Source organism: Mus caroli, unplaced genomic scaffold (genome assembly GCF_978045245.1).
Source record: "Mus caroli unplaced genomic scaffold, Mus_caroli_1 scaffold_2, whole genome shotgun sequence".
In the NCBI taxonomy this organism is placed as follows: Eukaryota; Metazoa; Chordata; class Mammalia; order Rodentia; family Muridae; genus Mus; species Mus caroli.
In genome coordinates this window covers 44760109-44786780 of record NW_028227257.1, presented here as the reverse complement: position 1 = coordinate 44786780, position 26672 = coordinate 44760109, and the positions used below count along the sequence as shown (strand labels likewise).

The 26672-nt window shown below is 40.8% G+C and overlaps 1 protein-coding gene across 2 annotated transcripts in view; it reads left to right on the top strand.

Annotated features, from left to right (window-relative positions):
* Plcb1 (phospholipase C beta 1) overlaps nucleotides 1-26672 on the top strand; it is a 694761-nt gene that overhangs the window by 364170 nt on the left and 303919 nt on the right. The window lies entirely within an intron of this gene.

The following is a 26672-nucleotide window of genomic DNA, read 5'->3' as shown; positions in this document are numbered from 1 at the left end:
CAGTAAACAGTTTAGAACCATGGCCTGACTCTTTCATCTACCACCACTATAGGAAACATATAGGTCTTTGCCTACAGACCTACAGCTAAATTCTCCCATAAAAGGCTCCTCTGTACTCCCAGACATACTAAGGGCAATCACTGCTGAGACAGGCTGGAGCTCCCCTTTCGTCAGGCTCCAGGCTAGATGCTCTCCCCAGCCCATTGGTCCCAGACTCTGTTTTCTGCTGTTTCATGACTCCCAGTGGTGCCTGGATGTCCAAGAGTCAGAGAATCCACTTATTCCCTGCCTTGTCCCAGGCCCAGGGACCACTAAACCAGCTCCCGCTTTCCCACATATCAGACTGTGCTTTCCCACCTCCAGAGTCATTCCTCAGAGCCTGTCCCTATAGCCCAGCACCCTTGGTGCTAGAAGACACAATCACTTTCTGCATTTCTCCCCCCCCCCAGGGCATGTCCTACAGTGGAGTGGACACAGACTGACATAAGTAACCAGCTTATTTTCCAAAAGTAGTAGCACTATGGTACAGCCAATGCTGATGGACATTATTTCAATACTCCATACATTTACCAATAGTTTAATTTTAACTTCAAAATAATGTTTTGAGGAAGAATGAGACCATCTCAATGGTGTAGATGAAGAAACCATATTGTAAAGGGCGAAGAGACCAGAATCACTGTTCAAGAGAAATTGATCCAAACATGGTGACCATGCCTCTAATTACATCACCTGAGAGGCTGAGGAATGAGTGTTTGGGGGAAGATCAAGGCCAGTCTGGCCTACATAGTGACTTCGAGATTAGTCTATCCTGACCTACATAGTGAGTACCATGCTAGCCTGGACTACTCAATAAGATTCTGCCTCAAACAACAATAACAACAATAAAAATTACCCAAACATGGGAAAAAGAAAACCTAGGATGAAGTTGAACAAGAGAGAGTGAAATCAAAGACACTCAACAGAGTTGTTTTCCCTTGGATCAACAAGAAAATGGTATGTTCCCATCTTAAACATTGCACAGGGTACCATCCAATCTTTGTCATGTGCCTGCATAGTCTTGAGTATTAAGACAATTTTCATGCTATTATTTCTAATGGGTACTGTATTACTTACTTATATGTTACTGTGATAAAATGCTGACCAAAAGCAACTTTGGGAAGAAAGGGGCTTATTTCATCTTATAAGTGGCAGGTCACACTCTATCACGGAGGGAAGTCAGGACAGGAACTGCAGGCAGGAACTTAAACAGAAGCGATGGAGGAACACTGCTTACTGGCTTGCTCCTCTGTGACTTGTTCAGCCTGATGTCTTGTACAACCCAAGATGACCTGTGGAAGGGTGGTACTGCCCTCAGTAGGCTGGCCTGGGCCCTCTTTCATCAATCATTGATCAAGAAAGTACCCTCAACTGAGTTTTCCCCTTCTCAGATGACTGTAGCTTATGTTAAGTTGATAAAAAAAAAAAAAAAAAAAAAAAAACCCTATCTGATGCAGGTGCCAATATGGTCCTGTAATGAGTGTTTCAGCAGTGATGTGCTAACTTAGGACATAGTCACTATTCAGAGCCCAAACCATGTTTTAGAAACACACCATAATTCAGAATTTTCTTTCATTTCTGAGAATACATTCATGTTTCTACACATGGAAACCTTATTAGATTTTTTTTTCATCCTGACAAAAATATCTGGCAGAAACAACTCAAGGAATGAAACGTTAGTTACAGTTTCAGAGTCCTATCCATGATGGGAAGGTCATGGGAGGCATGACAGTTTATATCATGGCCCACAGGAAGCAGACGGGAAAGGGAGGAAGGATACATGGCAGGACCAGAGAAGGATATAAGCCCAAGGATACAACCCTACTGACCTTCTTCTTCTTGTTAGACACAAGATTCCAACTTTCATCACCTCGCAATAACGCCATCATATTATGAATTCATCAGGTCTTTTATTAGGTCTGAGTGCATGCTTTTTATCTCTAAGCTCGTTCCTTCACTTCCTCACACAGAGAGATGCTGCTTAATCTCCTAGGAGATGCTCAACGCAATGTTCTGACAATTGAGTGAGGTTAACCATCAAAGAAACCCAGACCTCTGCTGTGACCATCTGGGAAAGAATTAATAGCTAGATGTATTCTATGAGCAAAAGACAAACAAGCCAAACAACTCAATAGATCTTGCTGCAAAAATATATTTAGCATATAGCACCTATAGCTGATAATCCTTAGATTTGAGCTAAAAATCACCATTCATGTGTTTTAGCCACTTCTTATTTAAGTTATGTGTTTTTCAGAAATGATTAGCACCATTGATCTTTCTGGGAAAATAAATCTATCTATTTTTGAGTGAGTTTTCTTACACCACAGTAGATGAGCTCTTCCTTTGAATTCAGCTACGCTCTTCTGAATATTATCTCTAGCCACGGCTTGTTCCTATCTCTACTCTGCTGTCTCCAGATAGCATATTTTGCTATATGTATCTGAAAATTTATAATTGAGCTTTCTAGTTGTCTTTAATGAACAATTCGCTGGCTCAAATGGTTCACTGATAAAAACAAATGCATGCATGTCCAGGATAATAGCTTGGATACTTCTCTGAGGAATCCAGAGTGGCAGACTGACACTTTGCAGAGCTTTTTCATTTCCCTAAACTTATAATAAAGCCAGCTCATTGTTTCTTTAGGCTACTGAGCACCACACAATTTATTTTTGTGCTCATTCTGTCTTCTTGTGGCTTGCTCTTGTGCGCATTGAAGCCCTACAGCCAACTCTGGTATCGTTTATAAAAATAAGTAATTATGGCATCTTCAGATGTGGGTATCATCAAAGCACTGATCTAATTGTCCATCACACATTTGGAGCAGGACTTGACTTCTCATAACACCTCAGGTTGAGTCTGCAGAAATTCATCCTGCGTGCGTGCTTATATCAAATGCATAATTGTAGATAGAATTCCCTTCCCATTCGGAGTGGGTCACCTCTATCCTGCTATGGAAGCCAGTCACATTTCACATCTTCCTCTTCGCATTGCCCAGCCTTAATCCTGTGTGTGTCCTGAAATATAATTTCTGGATTTATTCTTCCTGATTTTATTCCTGAACTCATCCATTTTTGTCTTTCCCAAAGACAAAAGAGGCTATTTTCCAGTAGCCTCACTACCAGCCATTTCTTTTCTAAAACCTATAATGATTGTGGCTTCCTAATTAGTTTGCACATCAACTGAAACCCAGGTTTAATACTTACAATAGCTTTTGTTACCTTTATTAAAACACCAAAATCTTTATCAAGTCTTTCAAAGCCCTGTGTGCTCCAACCTCATTTATTTCTCCTGAATTTCTCTGGATGAAAGATGAGCCATCCATCAAATCTGCTTCTCTTCTGTCTTGATTTTTGTCTCTTGTTTCATAACTCAAGTTCCAGTTTGACAAACCAGCCTCCCTGGCCACCTCTTAACCCTACCCACCCTCCTCCTTCCCTCTGCACCCTCCTCTCTCTATCCTTCCCTCCCTCCACCCCTCCACCCCTCCTCCGTCCTCCTCCCTTTATTCCTCCCTCCTCTCTCCCAGAGTAAAAGATATACCAATCCATTTAATATACCATTCAATTTCTGTAACAGGATATGAGAAGTGGAACAGAAAATGGCAGATACTAAGACATTGCATCCATTAAGATTAGAAGTTCAATGTCCATTGTTACCATAGCTTTTCCCATATTATTAGTGGGAATAATTAAATTGAATGGAATTTCATAATATATTAGTACCTGTATTTTACCACAAATCACACATAAATTTTTGTTTTGCTAAGTTACCATTTTACAATATTATATAACTGAGTTGCTACAGCTTCATTTATTGTGCTTAAGCTTACCTTAAACTTACATCCTCTTGAGTTGGTTGATTTTATAGTTACATATTAATCACCTGTAGAACATATTTGGAACTGAGGGTAAGCTTGGCAAATACACATTGACTACATGTTCAAGTGATATCTGTTGCTGGGATGTGTCCTTGATACATCTGACAATACCTGAAAACTGTATGCTTCATACCCATAACTCCATAAAGAACTGGGCTGAATTTTTATCAGTTGGATTTTGTTACCAATTGCAAGCTGAGTTCCACAGGCAAGTCAGTTGTCGGTCACAGTGCCTTTATAATCTGCATGTGTTTTATACTTTCTCAGGACAAAATAATCATGATATTCAAAAGACACACTCTTACAAGTATGAAGCAGGCAATTTCACAGTTTTGTTTCGGTTTCTGCTGTTGTAATGCAGGCCTTTGAAAGGTTTTTCTCACTGTTTAGATTTGCTATTGGATCTGCCGGCACAGCTCCAGTACAGAATGGAATCATTTCCTAAGATGCCACAAGCATTTGGTACACAAAAATTTGGTTTTCAGTTCTATTGACTTCTCAACTCTTCAACAACCATTATCTTCTAAGGACAGAAAGATTCCATTTTCTTGTGATTCATATATTTCCACCCATACACCTCCCATAAGATTTTAATACTTTAACTCTTTATTCTTACTGATATGACTATTGACAGTATTTGAGGTATGGGAAGAGAATCAACAATGAAGCCAGGAAAGATCGAAGTAAATGATTCCAAAACACCATTCCTATCAGAGGCTATCATAAAATCATCTGTTATCTCCAAGAAGCAGTTCACCACAGAATATTCAATGTTTTTAGGGGAGCTTTAAAACGTGGGCTCAGCTTCAGCTTGAGCCAAGGGGTTGAGTACATGCTAGGCAGGTGCCCTGCCACATACTACATCCCCAAACCCCAGATAATACAAATATATTAAGTATATTCTTCCTTGCAATTATACAGCTTTCTGGGAACACAAGATCAGCCCTCAGATTATGATATATACATTTAATCTGTCCAGAAAGTTGCCTCTGTATTATTTTCTTATCAATCCCCATGCAGTTTCCAGCTAACCACCAACCTGTTTCCAACTACCATAGCATCTTTTCCCTTTACTTAAGCTTAATATAAGTGGGATCATATATTAGAATTCCCCTTGTGTCTCGTTCTTTAAACCAGTGGTTCTCAACCTGTGGGTTCAGGTCTCCTTTGGGATCAAATGACCGTTTCGTATGGATTGTCCAAGATCATTGGAAAACAGAGATACTTATACTATGAATCATAACAGCAGCAAAATTACAGTTGTGAAGCAACAAGAAAAATAATTTCATGGTCAGATCATGGTCAGATCACTACAACATGAGGAAGTATATTAAAGGGTTGTAACATTAGGGCAGTTGAAAAACTATTGCTGTAAACATTATAATAGTGAGAATCATTGATAGCTTGGATATTAGCAACTCACTGCTACATACAGCTGAGTAGAACTCTACCATCTGAATAGGCCATAATTTACTTATCACTTTACCAGTTTGTGGAGCCTTCAGTTATTTCCAATTTGAGATTAATATGAAAAAGGTATTATGGACAAGCCATTAAATGGCTATATTTCATCTCTTTTAAGTAATAAACAAGGAGTAGAAGTACTAGTCATAGGGTCATGAGTATACATTATACATTTAGGCACAATGGCGCAGGTCTGTCATCTCAGCTACTCAAGAGGCCGAGGCAAGAGGATCGAAAAGCTCAAGTCCTGTCTTTGCTGAGTTCAACACCAACTTCAGACCTTGCAGAAGTAAAAAGGACTGGGAAGGGAATTCCGTAAGCAGTGTTTGCCTCATACACCCGAGGCTGTAGGTTCAGTCCCCAGTGACTTGGTGCCTTAGTTAATGTTCTATTGCTGTGAAAGAGATGCTATGACCAAGAGAGCTTATTTGGAGGCCTTGATCACAGTCTCAGGGGGTAGATTTACAACCATCATGGCAAGGACTATGAAGGCAGGCAAGGCAAGGCACTGGTCAGGAGCTAAGAGCTTACATACTGATCTGAATTAGCTTGGAAATAGTCTTCCAATGCTGAGAGTAACCTTCGTGCTTTAATTATTACCCAGCAGATCTTTTCAGAGGTAGGCTGTCCAACACACCAATCACTGTCGCACCAGCACACTGTTCAGCACTCACAGCCACTTATTAAACTTCTTTTCATTTAAAAACCATTCCCGTGACTCAGTGTCTCTTTCATGCGACTTCAATCCAGCCTAGCATCATTTAAAAGTTTCTTTGTGAAAATAATGTGCTTTTATGAAATAGAGAAAATTGGCTCAATCTTTACTGCTAAGAATTTCTAGCTTGTCAGTGACTGATTATTTGGGGCAGACATGGAAATTATAGTCTATTCTCCAGCTGAAACCTTTTCAGATGCTTCTGATGAAGCCCTGACACCCAAATCGCTGCTGTAACATTTATGATAAGAGCACATGCCATATCCTCCAACACACACATGGGCGACACCTTATCATTACACTGAGTGTCTCACTTGCTTTGTCTTTGTCAGGTTTATAGGAAACACTTAAAAGCCATTGGAGAGAAACAGAGATTTATAGGAAACACAGGAAGGAGCATAACCCTTCCAGGAAAGAGTTAGGGTCTGGCAGGGGCTAGAAAATGTGTCTTTAAAGACCCGATGCTGAAACCATAAAAGCCCAAGCCCTGTTCCCCACTGAAAGATGTGAAACATTCCAGTTTTTATGGATCACCTTGTTTGGGGTATTGGTACAGATAGTAGTCTGTGAGTTTATCAGAATAGCTTTGGTCTCAGAGTTGGTCTGGATAGCTATATTCATTACTTTCCTAATGGTGTGGCAAAGCACAAAGACAAAAGCAATTTATAAAAGTGTTTAATTGGGCTTATGATTTTGATGGTTTAGAGTATGTGATGACAGAGAAAGGCATGAAAGCAGAAAACCTGAGAGCACACATATTAACCTGCAAGTTGGAGGCAGACAGAGCTAACTGAGAATGCCTGGGATTTTGAAGCCTCACAGCTCATCTCCAGGGACATACCTTCACCAATAAGGCCACACCTCCTAATCCTTCCCAAATAGTCCCACCAGTTGGAGAGTAAGTATTCAAACATGAATCAGAAAGCATTTTTGCCTTCAAACTACCACAATGACCTTGGGTGAAAGTAGGAGAGGGAGAGAATTACCTTTTTCACTTCAAAGATCCAATTATGAACTTGACACATATGACTCTTTGCCTGACCCACCATTAAAGTCTTTTCAATTCTATTAAGGATGTGGGTCTACACATCTTTATGACAGGAAGGTTAATGGTCAGCACAGCAAGGGAAGCTCCAATGGCCCATTCCTCCAGAAAACCACGGATAAAGCAAACAATAACAACAAAACCTCTGTAACTGATGTGCTTTCAAACCTCTGCAAAGGATACAAAGGTCTAGGCAGCTACTCATATGGTAAATCAAGAAAAGGTCATTTTAATGTGATGGGAGAGCTTTGTGACTATGCTCGCTATTGTTTTTATTGCTGTGAACAAATACCCAAAATACCCAGCAAGCTGGCTTGTTTGAGTGCACTGTGCAGGGGATGCTGTTCATCCCACCAGAAAGCTGTGATGGTGGGGCCATCTGCTGATGGCCATGGACATTGATTGCTCACATCATCACAGGAGACCATGAGGCACAGTGTTCAATGCTATCACCCAGTTGGCCTTTCCACTTTCCCCTTTCTGTTCAAACTGAGACCCCAGAATATGGGCCAGTGCCACCTACATTCTAAACCTGTCTTTTCTCTTAGATGATTCTCTATGATTCTCTCTAGAAAGACCATTGTAGACACACCAAAGGTGAACCTCAAAACTGTTAGTAAGCTGTCAGACTCCGGTACAGCTGACAAATGCGACCATGGTGATGTTGTCACTTACCCTGGCCATATACCTCCTCAGTATGGCAGTGTTCTCAAATACAGAAGCTGTGTGCTTAGTGAGGATACTTAGTCCAGTGCCCCCACAATGCAGGCTTTATTACCAAGGAATCTTTGTCCATGTTGATGTATTCGGGCTTTCTTGGAGGAATAACAGACGTTTCTTTACTCCCCACTCCCCAGTTTAGAAGTCTCTGAGGCAATACAAGCTGTAATATAAATTATTTCTGAGAAACTTTGAGAGTTAAATTATCTAGCCACCTAGAGCAAAAGATGACAGTTGGTAGGAAAAAAAAAAAGGCATGCATAACTCCTGAGAGAAGAGGCTGAACAGAGAATTGCTTCAGGGATAATGATTCTGAAGACACACTTCCATGTAATGAGGCATCTACAATTATGCAGATGTCCCAGGTAGGACAGATACTTTAAAAGTCTAAGCTTTTCCTTCCATCTTAACTCACAGTGATATAACATTAGGAAATGAAAGCTCAGAGAGAATTTTAGATACCTAGGCTAAGCAACAACAAAGTGTCCAACACAAGACAAACTAAAAGGGTATGCAAAGATTGTGTGTGTGTGTGTGTGTGTGTGTGTGTGTGTGTGTGTATGTGTGTGTGTAGTTAGGGAAGTTTAGGTTAAATTACTGAATAGAGTTTTAGATAACCTATGCTAAGCAACAACAAAGAGTCCAACACAAGGCAATCTTAAAAGGTGTACAAAGGGTGTGTGTGTGTGTGTGTGTGTGTGTGTGTGTGTGTGTCTGTGGGTGTAGTTAGGGAAATTTATGTTAAATTACTACCTAATCTACTAACAGAGCAGCAGCTTTAGTAGCACACTGCATTAAAATATAACCTTGAAAAAAACAATTGACTAGAATGAATGAAGATATAAATACATTTCTCTAGTGCTGGTTCACTGATGAACAACAAACACAGGAAAAGGTTCACCGTATTAGAGACCATGGAAGATATGTCAATCAAAGCCAGATGAAATACCACTGCACTTAGACCAATATGGCTGTCATTTTAAAATAATACTAAAATTAACAGAAAGTACCAAGACTTACTTATAATGTGAAAAGATGAGACTCTTTCCTCCTTCATGGCAGGGATGTGAAACGCTGCAATTGCCATGGAAAATGATATTGTGGGTTTTCAAATTTTAATCCAGCAAGTATACTTCTGAGAATATATGCCCAAATGATTAAAAGCAGGGATGAGACATATTTTTACTTCCTTTTCATAAAGCGTTATTTACAATAGTCAGAAGGTAGAAACAAACAAAATTTATATCAATGGATGCATATATGAATGGGATGTGATATGTACACCAAATGGAAAATTATCCACCTTTAAAAAGTAAAGAAAATTGGACACAAGCTAGAAAATTGTTAGAATTTGCAGACATTATATTAAACAAAATTATCCAGACAAAAAGGATAGATACTTGTATAACTCCAATGATATAAAATATGTAGAGTAAACATACAGACAGAAAAAGACAGTTGTCAGGCACTAGTTAGAGATGAGAATAAGGTATTATTTAGTGGGTGCAGAAGTGAGTCTGAGATGAGTACATTTGGTAAATAGGTGGCAGTGGTGCTTGGAAAATACAGCAGTATAATTTTACTTAATGTCATCCAACTGTATTCTTACAATTGAAAATTTGTAACATATAGGCTAATAAAAATGTTTAGAAAAATTACTAAACAACTAACTCCACCCCACAGCAGACAGAAACAGCAAACCCAAGTAACGGTGAGATGGTAACTCTACAATTACCACATAATGTTCAGGAGGTCCCATTTTCAACAATAGTGAAATGAGGCATGAAACAAGAAAAATACAATGAATCTATGGAAGGGAGGAGTATCAGGAACTCTGATGTAGATGAGGGAAACCATGGACAAAGGATGAAAGGAAGTTGGAAAAATGATGTCTTCAAGACCAGCTGAATTAAACTAGTCCAGGGATGATGTGGTTAAACATCAGACTGGAAAGAGTCAGCACACTGTGTAGGTCAATAGTAGAGCATGTGCCTAGCACACAGGAGGACCTGGATTCAGGCCCTGGCCATGAAAGTAAATAGAAGCAGTAAGTGTTAAGATGCCCGCAGGTAAGGAGATACTCATGAGACCTGCTGTGAAGCTAACAAGTTCTCTGACCTGGTCCGGTGAAAATGTTGAAGGCACTTCAAGTAGGGTTTATTTGCTCATATAACTTTGATTTGCAGTCTCCTACACATCCTTTGTTATTTTCTTGTGGTTATATCACTCATGGTAAAGGATGAGAAAGTCTCAGAGACAGAGAGACCAGCTCAAAACTTCTACTCATGATTTACAACTTCCTGTCACCATCAGATAGAGTTCAGCGACAAGTAAAAAATAAAGAATTGGAGGAAGTTTATTCCTGGGAGAAACTAAGGACGCGTTCAAGAAGTGTGTTTGGCAGTCTCTAGAGACTGCCATATCCAGAGATCCATCCCATGATCAGCATCCAAACGCTGACACCATTGCATTCACTAACAAGATTTTGCTGAAAGGACCCAGATATAGCTGTCTCTTGTGAGACTATGCCGGGGCCTGGCAAACACAGAAGAGGATGCTCACAGTCAGCTAGTGAATGGATCACAGAGCCCCCAATGGAGGAGCTGGAGAAAGTACCAAAGGAGCTGAAGGAATCCGCAACCCTATGGGTGGAACAACATTATGAACTAACCAGTACCCCGGAGCTCTTGACTCTAGCTGCATATGTATCAAAAGATGGCCTAGTCCGCCATCACTGGAAAGAGAGGCCCATTGGACTTGCAAACTTTATATGTCCCAGTACAGGGGAACACCAGGGCCAAAAAAATGGGAATGGGTGGGTAGGGAAGTAGGGGGGAGTGTATGGGGGACTTTTGGGATAGCATTGGAAATGTAATTGAGGAAAAGATGTAATAAAAAAAAAAGAAGTGTATTTGGGTTCCTAAAAAGAGACACCCTGCCTGAGATGCTGGATAGCATCCTATCAGAAAACTTCAGTGGGAGCCAGAGTTATTTGTGAGTTAAAGTGGGGAGGTGGTGGAGAATTCCAGAAATGGGTCAGGATCCTCCCAGAATAGAGTAGTTGTGTGTGATTTTTCTGGAGATGCACACTGAGAACAGGCAGTTTTGTAAGGCTCAAGATAGGAGATGTCATTACAGTGAAGCAGAGGAAGCCATCAGTCCTCTCAGTCAGTGAGACTGGCCCCAGCTCCGTTGGGGTAGCCTTATGTGTTCCTTGTGTCAGTTGTCATGCATGTCTACGGTATGAGCTCTGCAGTCACATGGGCTTGTAGCCATTGTTCATTCACTTCCTTTCTTCATGAGGCCAGTGTGTTCTGCCTCAGTTCCTGAATATGTCCCCAAGCCTAGAAGAATGAAGTTACATTGATATTGTCTGTCCTGAAGTCGGGTATCTTTAACTTAGAATCTAATTCCAGTTTCTGTAATTGTGTTTTCCAGTGAAGTGAGTATGGCACCAAACCATGGGAACATGTCTGTCACCTATGCCTCTACATCAATGGAGGCATGAAAATGCTCTTTAGTTCCCTGCAGGAAGCATCAAGTCCTCATCAGTGACATCCTGACATATATTTTGTTGCAAATGCAAGCGAAGTTTAAAGAATCACATTGTTTGCTAAGGTTAAATGTAAATAAAAGGATTTTAGACTATGGTAGGCTCCTGGTTACCTTCCCCCTGGTGTTCGGAAACTAGCTGAAATGTCTCAATTTGCATCAGGATTAAATTTTATTAACAGAAACAATTAGAAAGCACAGTTTATAGGCTAAATCTGCTTTACTCTCTAAGCTAATAGGCTTAAAGATCACCAGTGTAATTGACTTTAAAGATATTGAAGCCTACAGTTACCAGTGATCTTTGCTAGGGGTAATGGTGCATATCTTTGATTCTAGCAATGAAGAGGCAGAGGCAGGCAGATCTCTGTGACTTGCAGGCCAGCCATGGCTCTGCAGTGAGCCCTTTTCCCAAAACAAACAAACCAAAGCAAACTGTGCTGCTGTTAGACTGATCAATTAAAAGCACTGGCTGCTCTTAGAGAGATTTGTTTCTCAGTATCTACTGGGCAGCTCACAAGTCTTTGTAACTCCAGTTCCAGGGATTCCATACACATGAATGCAACACTCATACATACAAGCAAAATACCCATCTGCATGCATATATTCACACACACGCACACACACACACACAAACATGTGTATATGTGTGTGTGTGTGTGTGTATATATATATATATATTAATATATATTAAAGTTGTGTTAAAAATAGTAGTCTTTCCTATAAAAATCAAGAACATGTACTATAAATATATCATATGAAATGAGAAGTCTTGTCTATTGCATCATTTGTAAGTACAGGAGAAGTTGATATACTTGACTATATTATTTTCTTTACTGGAGGAAGGTGTACATGTCATGGCTAGCATGTGGAGGTAAGAGGACAACTTATGGGAGTCAGTTCTCTCTGCAGCACAGGAGTCCTGGGGACCTAAGTCAAGTCCATCTGTTGGGCTTGGCAGAAAGTGCCTTTACCTGTAGAGTCATCCATGCCTCTATTCAAGAAAACTTCCCAGGCACTACATGGAACAATATCCAGTTAAGGCGGCTTGCCTTTTTCCTCTCAAGCAGGTCTTGAGTGAAGAAAGCTAGAAAGGAATGAAGGGCCCTTGGCAAGTTCATCTATAGCCTTTTTCTTCAAGAAGGAAGAGCGTCTTAGACAAGTAACAGCCTCGAAGACCTGTTCCCACGCATCCTCCTCAAAATCTTGAGCACACAGTGTTCCTTTCCAGAAATCTGATTGGCTTGTGTCAGGAGGCAGTTTTAGCCCAGAGGGTCTGAAAAGCTGCCCTATGATCCCTAACCACAGCTGTGCTTCTGGGAGCTGGCACTTCAGCTCTAAGCAGCGAGTGCCCTGGAGTGAAGAGAAGCAGTGGTGTACAGCTGTACTCTGGGAAAGGAAAGAAAGTGCTCTAAGTGAGAGCACTGTTCTGGAAAGCAGTGGGTTAAGTGTTCCTTGTTACCTTGGAAGCAGTAACTGGGCAAAGCAATCTCATTTGCTCTGGCTGCATGCTAATGGCTAATATTTATGTGATGCCCACATACCAGAAGACTCTCCCTACCAGAATAATGGAGAGTCTTTCCACTACACAACAATTTTATGAACCTAACATTCTTTTCTTTTTGTAGCTGAGTGATATTTTTCAGAATTCTTTCATTTTGAGATTATAATTATATCATTTCCTCCCCTTCCCTTGACTCCCTCTAAACTCTTCCATATGCCCCTCCTTGCTCTATTTCAAATTCTTGGTCTCTCTCTCTCTCTCTCTCTCTCTCTCTCTCTCTCTCTCTCTCTCTCTCGTTATTAGGAATGTATAGTGTGTGTGTGTGTGTGTGTGTGTGTGTGTGTGTGTGTGTGTGTGTCCATAAATTTATAAGTACAACCTGGTCAGTTTGTATAATGTTACTTGTATGTGTATTTTCAGAGCTGATCCTCCTTATTGGAAAAAAAAAACTGGGTAAGAGCAATTGTTGTGCTTCCAACTTTTCCTCTGATGCCTGTAGTTCTTTGTGTATAGTTGAAGGTTTTTGGGTTTTCCCAGTCCACATTAACATGCCTTTTGGTGTTTTCTTTGTTAAATTCTTGTTTAGGCAGTCAAGTTGGTGAGACTTTAGAAGTGTAGCTGCTGACATTCCTAGGGGACATCAAACTCCTTGATCTTCTGGATCCTGCAGTTTTTCTGTCACTGTTTTGTTTCATCTTTTCTGAGCCTTAAATGCAGGAATTGTGTTGTAGATGTACCCACTGGGACCGGGCTCTGCAACTCTGCATTTTGGTTGGTTGTGGTTTTATATAATGGTCTCCAATTATTGCATCAAGTTACGTTGATAAGGGATGAGAACTACACTTGCCTGTGCTTTGAAGGACAAATATTAGACTGTCATTAGGGGTTATCTTGCTTAGTAAAGTGACAGATGCAGGTTCTTCCTCTAGGTCCATGACTTCTAGCCCTGGGTAGTTGGCTAGGTTTCTAGTAATCAGGCCTGATTCCCCTCTTACCAAGTAAACCTTAAGTCCTATTAGAGAGATGTTGGTTACACCATCAAGTTATGCATGCTACTTCTACACCCTTCGGGTTATCATGCCATGCTTGGCTTTACTGTGGTTCACAGGTGTCACCACTGGGTAGGATTACCAGTGCATCCCTCCTTTAGAGGCTTGCATGGCACCTTCACATATCCTGAAAGCTAGTCCTCAGAGAGGAGACATTTGTGTCCTTTCCAGCTCAAGGACCCCTGGGCTCGGTATCTGAACTGTCTTCAACAGTAGTGACTTATCTTAGACTTCGGCGGGGGATGGGTGGCATTTGAAATAAGTGTAGCCCCAGTCACCTGGAAGTTCAGCTTATCTGTCAGAATGAATTTACACGGGCCATTAATAGTGCTTCATTGGAGTAATTTCTAAAGTAGTTCTAATTTCAGGCTACTAGCTTGGGAAGCATTTGGGTGATTTACTATTCCTGTTCCCTCAGCAAGTTTTAAGCCAGGAAAACTGCATATTCATTGGCTGCCTTTCAGCCCTTCATCTATGAAAACGGTATTAATGAATAGTCTCTCGGCACGCATGTTTTCACCTCCACTACCAACATGAAGCTGATACTTCTCGGTGCTTGTAGTATGTAAACCCAAGAGATGTAAACAATATGGGTTTATGAAGCTAGCCATTTAAAAGTATCTGCTGTAGGAAAATCTTAGGGTGGAGTAGAGTTAATTCACATGTATTACAAAAAAAAATCACTCATTGGGCTGGAAAGATGTCTAAGTAGTTAAGAGAGCTTGCTTCCCTTATAGAGGACACAAGTTCAAATTCAATTCCCATCACTTCTGCTGGGTGGCTCACAACCACCTGTAACTACAGTTTTAGGGGCAACCAACACCTTCTTCTGGACTTCATAAGCATGTGCATGCACACACAAACACACAAGCACACACACACTTGTATACATAAATTCCAAATAACCTCTTCAAATTTGAAAAATTAAACCCAGCCACAAAATCTGAGACACACAGTTTGTCCTGCCTACAAGATGCACATGGGTAAAAGACGGAGAAGAAATTGAGGAAAGGCCCAACCAGTGACTGGCCCAGTTTGAGACCCATGCCATAAGAGAGAGCCCAGAGATTCCACCCCTGAAACTATTAGTGATACTTGCACACAGGAGCCTAGCATAACTGTCATCAGAGACCATTCACCCAGCAACTGTTGGAAATTGATGCAGAGACCCACAGACAAACATTAAGTAGAGCTGGGGGAATCCTGCAGAAGACAGAGACAGAAGATTGAAGGAGCCAGGGGTGTCAAGGATACCACAAGAAAACATACAGAATCAACTAACCACAGACCATAGGGGCTCATAGAGACTCAACCACCAACCAGAGAATATACGTGGGATGGATATATATGTAACAGTTTTGCAGCTGGGTCTTTATGTGGGAGTTCTAAAATGGGAGCAGAGGATGCCTTTAACTATACTGCCTGCCTTTGGATCCCTTTCTCCCAACTGGGCTGCCTTGTTTAGTCTCAATAGAAGAGAATGTGTGCAGTCTTACTGCAACTTGCTATGCCAAAGCTGATTGATAGCTCTGGGAGCCCTCCACTTTTCTGAGAAGGGGAGGAGGGATGGATGGGAGAGGGGAGAAGAGGGAGGGACTGGGAGGACAGTAGCAAGGGAAAACTGGATTCAGGATGTAAAACAAATAAAAAATTCAATGAAGTAAAATTAAAAATTAAAGCAAAATCAACAGTTCAATTTTTTTTGCCTCATTATTTGTTTGCTACATATTACATAAAGGATGACATAAATATTTTAAAACTGGTACTTTGAAGTTTTCTAAGTAGCTTTTTTTTTTTTTTATGCCCCAGCTATCTGTGATTCCCAAGTACTCTAGCTGCCTGCCATCCTATGGCTATTGGCTCAGGAGTGCTTCCTGACATGTGCCCCTGCTGAATGGGTGAGCATAGTCTTTAAACACCAGGAACACCTGCTTTGTGTGCCAAGGGAGCATGTGGTTGAGGTCTCCGCCCAAGTTAGCTTCAGCCTACGAAAGCAGTACACAGCTCCTCCCAAAGTTGTTCCTCATAAACAGCAGACACCCCTCACACCTTTGCACAGAGCTGGGAAGCAATGCATCACAACCTCAGGAATGTGGAAGGCACTTCCGGAGAGCACATAAATATGAATGTGATGGTGATCTCTATTTACGTGTTGCCAAAGAAACGTAGCATTCCTCTGGCTACCTTTGAAGCAGGTAATTGTCAATGGAATGCATCTCAGTTCGGGTTGGTTACATTGGTAATCACAGCACTGAATTCCTTGAGTATACACTAGTGAATTTCTTAGAAACGCTTCTGGTCATGTGGCACAAATGAAGTTTGCAACTGGCTGCCATACAGAGCCACTTTTCTATACTACCTACACGTGGCAAAGACTGTTTTCAATTCCCTGGACCTCATCTGCCTGCATACAGCTGTCCTGAGAATGTAATTCATTTCTGATAGTTTTACCTATACATTCATGAAATACAATACCAATAAAGCACAATGGCTGCAGCTCTTCTGCACCACCACATCGTATACCCTGGGTTGGCCAGTGCTGTTTGTACTTGGTGTTCCCTGCATTGGTCTGTAACAGTCAACTGATTCAGAATTTCCAGGTCTAGAGAAAAGAGTCCAGCACATCCCTAAATCTGAGTTGGACCAGACCATGTCAAGCTCTTCCCCATAAGGATGCTGCTGGCAGTTTGAACCATTATATGATAGTGACCTGATGAGTAGGCTCATAAAACTGGAGAAATACTCACACTTCCAGCCAGCTAAAGTGCTCTGGATTCCCTAGGCAATGACTTAATTTCTGTGTTCCTCACTTCGAGGGGTAGTTTTTCAAGATTATTTGCTACAGCTTTGAATCATTTTTACAGGGCCTCTAATGTGAGGAACAGTGGCCAGTGGGTGCCTGTGAGAGTTATGTAGATTGCCTTAATTGGTTGGAGAAACCCATCCTTAGTATGTGCAATGGGGGAGACCCACCCTGGTGCTACACCTTCTGGTAGCATCCCAGATCCTCCTTTCTCTTCATTGGCTTCTCTGTCTCTGCCTCTGTGTCCATTTCTGTCTCTCAGTGCCAACTTCATTTACCCTGTTGCTGCTGCTGATTTATTTGCTGATACTTGTACCAGCTTCTCTGTGCTTCCAGCCAAGACTAAGGACCCATGGATCTCCAAGAACTCTCCAGAGTTGTCAGGTTAGGACTTATGAGAAGGCCAGCCTTATGGACTCACTGGTTGACCTCTCTGGCAAGAGGTAGTCATTCTTAGATGGTTTCTGTGAGATATAAGATATCATCTTATGTATTTTCTATACATCTCATATGTATGCTTGCATCTATATGTTTGTATATATCTATGTATGTATTTATGTATGTATGTAGGTAGGTAGGTTTGTATGTATGTGTGTGCATGTATTTATGCATGTCTGTCTGTATTCACTCATTCTGTTGCTTCTGTTTCTCTAGAGAACCAGAATATTACATTGACCTGGTACTCTAGGGAAGATGGAGTGAAGCTGGGGACAAGTATAATAGTTTGGGAAAGGCATTAGAGACAAAAGAAAAGTGAAAGAGTACAGAAATAGTGACTCTTTTCCACTTTCCCTCCACCTTCAACACCTCCCCTATTATTGCCATCTATACCCTAAATTATTAAGACCCTCAGATCCCTGCCTCATTCTCCCCCGTTGAGAGCAGAATGTTCCAAAGTTAGAGCTCCCGGTAACTTCACCATGTCTATTAAGGATCTAAATTGTTCTGAAAAACTTTCTCCTTTCAAATTGCAGAAGTTTTAGTGAACATCACACAATGCCTTTACAACTAATTTTCACTGGCATATTTAAGAAACTTTGCCATGGCACTGCACTTTAAAATAGGATAATAATAATCATTATAGTAAGTTCCTGTTCTGCTTAAAAACAACCAGCGCTGAAGTGTCTATTTGAAGATGTTAAAATTTGGAGACACTATTTAGAAGCTGTGACTTAGCAACCAAAGCTGTGTCTTTGAAGTAAATTTATACTTTAAAGGGAATTTATGATTAGTTCAGTTTTCAGATCACACACACACACACACACACACACACACACAAATTACAAGTCTGAAGAAGACAAAAGTTCTGGGACACAGTGCTGTGTGTGTGTGTGTGTGCCCACACGTACACATAGCTATGATATTATTGAAGAAACAAGCTTCCTTTGAAAATAACTTATTCTTATACTATTAATTTTTAAAACAGGAGGATATATTGTACTAGTTTGGATCTTAAATGTCCCCCAAAGGCTTACAAGTTAAAAGTTTGTTTGCAAAATGATGGTGGTGTTGGAAGGAGGTAGAAGCTTTGGGAGATGGGGCCTTGTGAAAGGAAGATAGGTTATTGAGAGCCACATGGCCCTTGGAAGGGGTTGGGACACAGCTTCTTCAGGTAGTTCCCAATACTTTCTGATGACTGTGAAGTGAGCTGCCCTATTCACCACACATTCCTGACATATATAGGCTTGAAAGCATATACTGTGCTTTCAGGAAAACTATAAAATGTGAAAATTTCTTATTAGCCTTTGGATTTTATCTGTGAGATTTTGTAGCCAAGGTTCTATTTGAACTAAGGGAGAAAAATCTAATACCAGTTACCAATGCAGTCTTTCCTTAAAGAGGAATTTAATGAGAGAACCCAGTTATTTCAGCACATGCTGCTATTTAAGTATTTCTCTACAGCATGATGGCTAAAGCCTAGGGAGAGAAATTTATACTTTTCAGGAGTTCTAAGAACTCTACAGGGGTGGGAATTCAGTGAACAAACAAAGTTCTAGAGTTCCTTTATAATGAACAAACACTTTATTTTTGCTAAAAAATCATGAAACATTAGTTATTTGCACCCTTTTTTTGAAAGTGTTTTGTTTAAGGCCAGTGTGATTATATAGACACTGTGTGTGTGTGTGTGTGTGTGTGTGTGTGTGTGTGTGTGTGTGTGTATAAGTGAGTGAGTGTGTGTTCTTGTGTTTGTTTGTTTTTGTTTCTTTAAGACAGGGTTTCTGTGTAGCCTTGGCTAACCTGGAGCTCACTATGTAGACTAGGATGGCCTTGATCTTACAGAGAACTACCTCTGTTTCCAGAGTTCTGGGATTAAGGCATGTGCCACCACTGCCAGGCTGTGTTGTGTGCTTTATAAAGTAAACTTTACTTAGTTTGTTTTGAAATGTTTTAAACCTAGAGCAGGGAAGATTTCAAATGTTCAGTAAACATTTTTAGGAATCTAACCTTAGTCTTTAGCCTACAGTAAATCTCATTTGATTGGTTAGATGATGCCTTAAAGGCATATCCTGGCAAAAGACTTGAGGCATAAAGGGTTTTTCTTAAAGATGATTTTACCAAGCACCAGCTTGGAAACAGGAGATAACAGAGAGCAAAGAAGGCAGGCAATAGGATGTTTTTTTTACCCGAAGATCTAGCATGGTGGCTCACTACAAACATCTAATCCCTTTGTCTCTTTGCCTCATTCTAAGCAAGCACTCTTCTTTAATGTCAGTTTCATGCCAGCAGAAGCCCAAGTATTCTTGATGACACCAAGAGTCAGAATGAATGCTTCTGTCGCAACCGGTAGAACACAATCCCAATGTTCATCCTTTCGACATTCATCAAGGCCCCCTCCTCATTACTGAGCTCTAAAATCTACAGGTGGGACAGACTCTGGGTGGCTTTTCCTTTAGTCTCTGCTCTACACTTTATCTCCATATTTGTTCCTGCTCTGATTCAAATGGAAAGCTCAGCCCTTAGCCTCAACATCTCTCTCTCCCAGATCTCTTAAGCAATACTAATCCAAGAATATGCACTAAACTTTTGTGCATGGAGAAAGCATGGGCATACACAATGCACACAATCCTACCCCCATGCTACCTTATGGGCATCAGGCTTGAGAAGTAAAATACTAGTTCAAATATCAAATTCTTAGGAATTTTAAGACAGTATCTACAGAACCTTTAGTCTGGTCTAATTCCTTCTACATTTGTACAAGTCTCCGCTTGTGAAAATAACACTGCATAACATGAAAATATTTAAGAAGTGGGTACTGATGTCTAAAGAATTAGATTATATTATCCTGGTGATCATACAAATTAAAAATGATGAAGAAAAATAAAATAAAAACGATATGGTTGAGCAATCAAGTATGGTGGGAACGGGAAAGAGTTGGGTGGGGACGTAACCGATTGAGCTGTCACCTAGCACATGCCTGGCCCGATGTTCAACACCCAGGGTTGGAAGAAAAAAATGGACAGAGGAAAAGAGGGAAAAAGAAAGGAGGAGAGAGGAAGGGAGGGGGGAAGAAAAAGAGAAAGGGAGAGAAGTGAAGTTGATCTTATGGAGATCATCAGTGTCCTTCATAACGGAAGTCTCTGTGAAGAACAGCCACATTCTCTAGCAAGCATGTTCACATTCATATTCTCACAGACAAGGTTTCCTTACTTGAACAGTAAGGAATCGGACATCAAGGGTGACATTTTTAAAAGAACCACTGATGAGAAAAATGAAGATCCTCAGGACAGAATTGGCAGAGGGTGTTCTAACAAGATGGACAGTGATGACTGTGGCATTGGGTCATCTCTGTGATGAGTGGGATTCTGCCACAGGGACTTTTCATCAGTTTAGATCTTTTCCAAGTTTTGGGTATCTGTCTGTCTTCCAGTGTCCTGCCTGCTTTCTCCCTCTTTAACAGTGAGAACAGAGAACAGTCAGAGTTATTCACACTTGTGTGTGTGTGTGTGTGTGTGTGTGTGTGTGTGTTGGGGTAGGGGGATTTCACCCATACCATCTTTCTGACCCATCTGCAAAGAGCCCAAGTTCTAACTAACCATGATTCACTTTGATCTTGGCTCACCAAAATTTACTCTAAGCTTTCAAAGGCATAAAATCCTTCCCCGTTTCCTTTACTGTCTTTCTCAGACCAGGGCTCCTGAGTATTGATGGGTGATTACAGTAGTAGCTTCTTTTCATGGCTCTCAGTCTATGATCCAGTGAGAACAAAACAAAAAGGCAGGAATCCCAGGCCTCCCTGAATCTGTTATTTCAGGATAATTGAACATTTACGTTTCTTCGGTTAGTGGCTAATGGACTTATCCGGTGGACAAAAGAAGACTATAAGATGAATGCAGATCTCAGAGAGGTTCACTGAGGCTCTCTTTAAAAGTCTGATTCATGTTTGATGCTTATAATCGGATCTCAGAAGGTTCCAGTAATCAGTCTCCACAACAAAAGACAAAATGTCAGGGCCAGAATGGTCTGTTGTAAATGCCAAGATTGAGATTACAATATACAAAGAACATGGACGTTTAAAATTGATCAGAAACAAAAACAGCTGTGGTAGGTGTATGATTCTTAATCGTTTTTTTTTTTTTTTCTAGCAGAAATCAGTAATGAGAGTAATTTTAGTTCAGGTTGTTCAGATGTTGGTCACAAGTTGAAGACTTGAGTCAGAGTACTTACTTTTTGGAGTTAGCATGATACCATCATAGGCAGAAAGAAATTGCACAAGAAAGAAATGTAGTCAACAAAGACTATATTGTCAAGGCACTTACTTTGTGGGCAGCCAGAGCCAATGTACTGGAAACTAAGAGGCATGGTCAATGTCTCTGTCTGAAGTGGCATGGCTAAAGACTGTCTGTTGGATTCATTAACTCAGTGGCACTTCCAGCATAAGATGTATTAAAACAGACTGTGGACACAGAAAAATGATTCCAGCCAGAAAGATACAAAGACTGGGAGTTAGAAGCCAAACACAAGACAATGATAAAGATAGAGAGATGACCAGAAAACATAGAGCATGGGGAGGAGGTTGGCCAGGGATAGAGCACACAGTAGTGGTTGGGTTCAGGCTTCTCTAGAACATGTCTAGGATGCTAACCCACACAGGGATTTCTCACATGCCACGTTGGAGATATCCATCTAGTGGAATGCATTGGTGAAATTACCCAGATATAGAGCCATGGTGACATTAGGTGACCAATTCAAGGATATACAGATTCAATAGGGAATTAGACCTCTTAGGTGTTTCATGAACATTACTAAAATTGGTTAGATGTTTACACAGAAAGAACATAGCTCTCTTAATGCTGGAGTGCAGCTTTTCACAATGGAACTAAGTTGATATCACCAAGAACTCAACAGCTTTGCCATAGCAGATTATTGTGCATACTGAATATGTGTGTATACATGGACTCCGTGTGGCTTCTATGTTTACTCTCTTGGCTTAGCATAGACTGAACAATAGGAGTGATGGAAGTCACTTGAGCTAGATCCAGTATAGGCAAAAACCTCTCAGCAGGCAAATCCCCTTTGATGAACAGGTTCAACTCTCTGCATGTAGTAAAACTCTAGCTTCCAGAAACTCCACGGAGTGTCACCGAGGGCTTTCCTTGATGTGAGTTTCCTGTGTGGTAAGGCTGAGTAATGTTGAAGTGGAGCTCTGAGAGCTTCTTGATTTCATTTCACGAGAGAGCTGTGTGCTCTACTGTGTGCTCCACATCCCTTCAGGGACAGTAGTCATTGCTGTTTGCTGTGTCGCTTTACTTCACAACAAGAGTAAGCTCAGAGGTGCACCTCAAGAGACATTGGGAGACTAATGGATGAGTGGGTCAGAAACAAGAACTCCTGCCTCATCAAGAGCCTCTGGTCTTCAAATAGCTGCATCTTACTTAAGTCCTGATTTCCAGAGACTCTAAGGTACAATAAAAACATGGAAGTCAAAGTGAATTTGCAAATTAGTTGACACAGATTTGCATGTGTTTAAATTAAGTGCAACGAGCACCTTTAAAATTGTAATTTCTTCTTTAATTTTGTGAATGACCCCTCAGTTGGCCAATGTCCAATCGTAATAGTAAGTAATGTTAAGGCAACTGGTGAGTGCTTCTGCCTAATGTTCAGGCAGGTAGCCTCTGCTGCAGGGGCACTTAGCCTGCTTTCATATTCTAATAAAGAAATACCTGGAGAGTACTAGGACTGGCCCCTACTAGCAACACTGGGAAGAGAAGAGCCTGACCTTGTTATTGATGCGTTTCCTCTGCTCTGTAATGAGCGAACTTCGGAGCAGTGAGCATGACACCCAGGAGGAGCAATGCATGCTGTCCTCGGCCATGCCTGCTTCTATGTGCAAGTTAAGAATCCCTCTTTTCTATGCAGCAAATGTCTTGAAGGAAACACCTCACATGGATATATATTGAGGCAAAATTTCCAGAAAATCATTTAAATATATAATTTACAGTTTTTATTTACATGGATACAAATATAGTGTATCTTATATATAAGTCATATACATAGGCCTTCATATACAGTTGCTAACAAATGCAAGCTCATTTAAGGTATATTTGGGAACATATATATGTACATCTAAAGAAAATATAATTTGGCTCTTATCAACCCCTCCCTATAGCAAATTACTTTTCTATCATTTCTCCCTCTAAGGGTATATTTTAAAGTATTAATTTGTCGTTCCATTTTTTTCTAAATTAAAATAAACTATAAGATTGTGTTTCTGCCATTTTTATTTTCATGTTTCTTTTAGCCTACAAATTAATGATTGCCATATAGTAATATATGAATGACCTACATTTCTATGAGTTTTTCTGAGGTTGTGTGTGACAGAGAAAGCAGCTTACACATAAAATAAGAGCAAACCACACATACAATACAAGAGGAAAACTAGAGACTTTATCATAATTCCTTGGTCCTGAGTTGTGGGAAGAATAGAACCATAGCAGAGGAGCTGGAGGTGAAGAAACAAACACTTTATGATAAACAATGTTAGTAAAATAACAGTAATGAAATTACCTATTATTTGTAGACATAAAACACATACTTTAAAGAGTCTTAAGTATAATCAATCCTGTGGAATTATAATTCAGTTTACATTTTCTTCACTGACTTTTTAACCGAAGCATATTAGATGGCAAGGGTAAAAAGAATAGCAGGCCTTTAACATTCCCTTGTGTTATACATCTTCCTTTTGGATCATGAGTCTCTTACCTCAGCCCTCTATGACAGCTGGCATTTTCAAAGAATAGTTAGCATAAGAAGCTAAAGGTAAGTGCATGAAACCAACCCATGGGATTCCTTCTGGCTAATTATTAGATTGCCAATGGCTTTTAAGACTTTTCCCTTGGTCTTTCTTGTTTTATTTTGTTTTCGATGTTGAGATGCCATGGGCTGTTACAGTGTTTAGTGGATTATTTGAGCTATTTGTCCCTATCTTTGTACAAGATTCTCACAATAAACCTGCCTGCAGATGTGGGCTCCAGAACCTCCATCCTTGCCCACATGTCTTTAAAATCCACCCAGAAGCTAATAAACTTGACCCCTTAGGTCTACAAGGACCTCATCCATCTCTCTCTTCCAAAAATCACAATCTCATAATATTCACTTTTGTTAGCTTTTATAATTTATTTTTGCTTGTGCTCATTTCTGTCTTACTGATTAATAGCTCAGTTAGGGCCAAGGTCCAGGCAAACATGTACACACATCACAAATACCACCTGAGTGCTTGTTATGCACTACATTTCCAATTGATACGTTTGTTGAATGAGCTGGCTTTCTTTGGATGCTCATGAGACAGCGGTGTGTGTATAATTCATCTGAGCAGAGGAGTTGGAGTGGCATTTCAGTGTGTGAAGACTGTAGATCTTCAGAGCTGAAAGGCTCTAGGCCTGGTGAAGCACAATGACTAAACAAACAAAACTGTTGATCCATAAACATAAAATAAAAGATAAACCCTGCTGCAGAATAGTGGGACAGCCAGAATCAGTGTGGACTGCTGCAAAAAAATAAAAATAAGAACAGTACCAAGAAGTTATAATAGAGAACCCACCAAAGATACTCACACATGAGCTGAATATACTGAAGACAGAGTTTTATTTAAAAAGTTTCAAACTAATACTATTTAAAGAATTATACAAAATAAAAAAATTACATTAAATTATTTCATAGAAAAGTCTCGCTGCCCACCCACTCCCTAGTAATTTCCTTGGCCTTTTTATGTACTGTGTATTTCCTCTTGGTCACTTACCATACAAGGTGATTAGAGCAGAAATCCATCACAACCTGGACCCCTGCAAATACGTCACAGTTATCAGCACTTCCATTTGAACTTGTATGAATGATTCCATTTCTGCTTTTTTTTTTTTTTAGATTTTTAAAATTGGATATTTTATTTACATTTCAAATGTTATGCCCTTCCTGGTTTCCCCTCTGCAAACTACTTATCCCATTCCCTCTCCCCCTGCTACTATGATGGTGCCCCCCCCATCCACTCCTGCCTCAATGCCCTCGCATTCCTCTACACTGGGACATCAAGCCTTCAGAGGACCAAGGGTTTCCCCTCCCATTGATGCCAGATAAGGCCTTTTCAGCTGCTTCATCCCTTCCCCTAACTCCTCCATTGGGATCCCTGTGCTCAGTCCAATGTGACTGTGAGTATCTGCATCTGTGTTGGTCAGGATCTGGCAGAGCCTCTCAGGAGACAGCTATATCAGGCTCCTGTCAGCAAGCACTTCTTGGCAATAGCAATAGTCTCTGGGTTTGGTATCTGCATATGGGATGCATCCCCAGGTGGGGCAGTCTCTGGATTGCCTTTCCTTCAGACTCTGCTATACTATTTGTCCCTGTATATCCTTTTAAAAGGGAGTAATTCTGGGCTAAAAGTTTTGGAGATAGGTAGATGATCCTATGCCTCAATGGGAGGTGGGGGCATGCCTAAGTTCTGGATATGGTCTCTACAGGTTCTCCCTCCTTTTCATGGGGTGTTTCAGCTAATGCTATCCCCATGAGGTCCTGGGAGGTTCTGGCTTTCCTGGCATCTGGCACTTTCTGGTTGCTATCCCTAGTTTCCCATCCCCCATTGCTAGACACCTCTGTTCAATTTCCTGACCCTCTGTACAGCTCCTCCATCTCCTGCCCATACCTGATTCTGACCCTCTTTTACACTCCTCCTCCTATCTCCTCCCAATTCCCTCCCAACCTCTACTTCCCTTGATTATTTTTTGAATTAATTTTTTATTAGGTATTTTCCTCATTTACATTTCCAATGATATCCAAAAAGTCCCCAATACACTCCCCCCCCACTCCCCTATCCACCCACTCCCACATTTTGGCCCTGGCATTCCCCTGTATTGGGGCATATAAAGTTTGCAAGTCCTATGGGCCTCTCTTTCCAGTGATGACCTACTAGGCCATCTTTTGATACATATGCAGCTAGAGTCAAGAGCTCCGGGGTACTGGTTAGTTCATAATGTTGTTCCACCTATAGGGTTGCAGTTCTGTTTAGCTCCTTGGGTACTTTCTCTAGCTCCTCCATTGGGGACCCTGTGATCCATTCAATAGCTGACTGTGAGCATCCACTTCTGTGTTTGCTAGGCCCTGGCATTGTCTCGCAAGAGACAGCTATATCTGGGTCCTTTCAGCAAAATCTTGATAGTGTGTGCAATGGTGTCAGCATTTGGAAGCTGATTATGGGATGGATCCCTGGATATGGCAGGCTTTAGACAGTCCATCCTTTCGTCACAGCTCCAAACTTTATCTCTGTAACTCTTTCCATGGCTGTTTTGTTCCCAATTCTAAGAAGGGGCACAGTGTCCACACTTTGGTCTTCGTTCTTCTTGAGTTTCATGTGTTTAACAAATTGTATCTTATATCTTGGGTATCCTAAGTTTTTGGGTTAATATCCACTTATCAGTGAGTACAT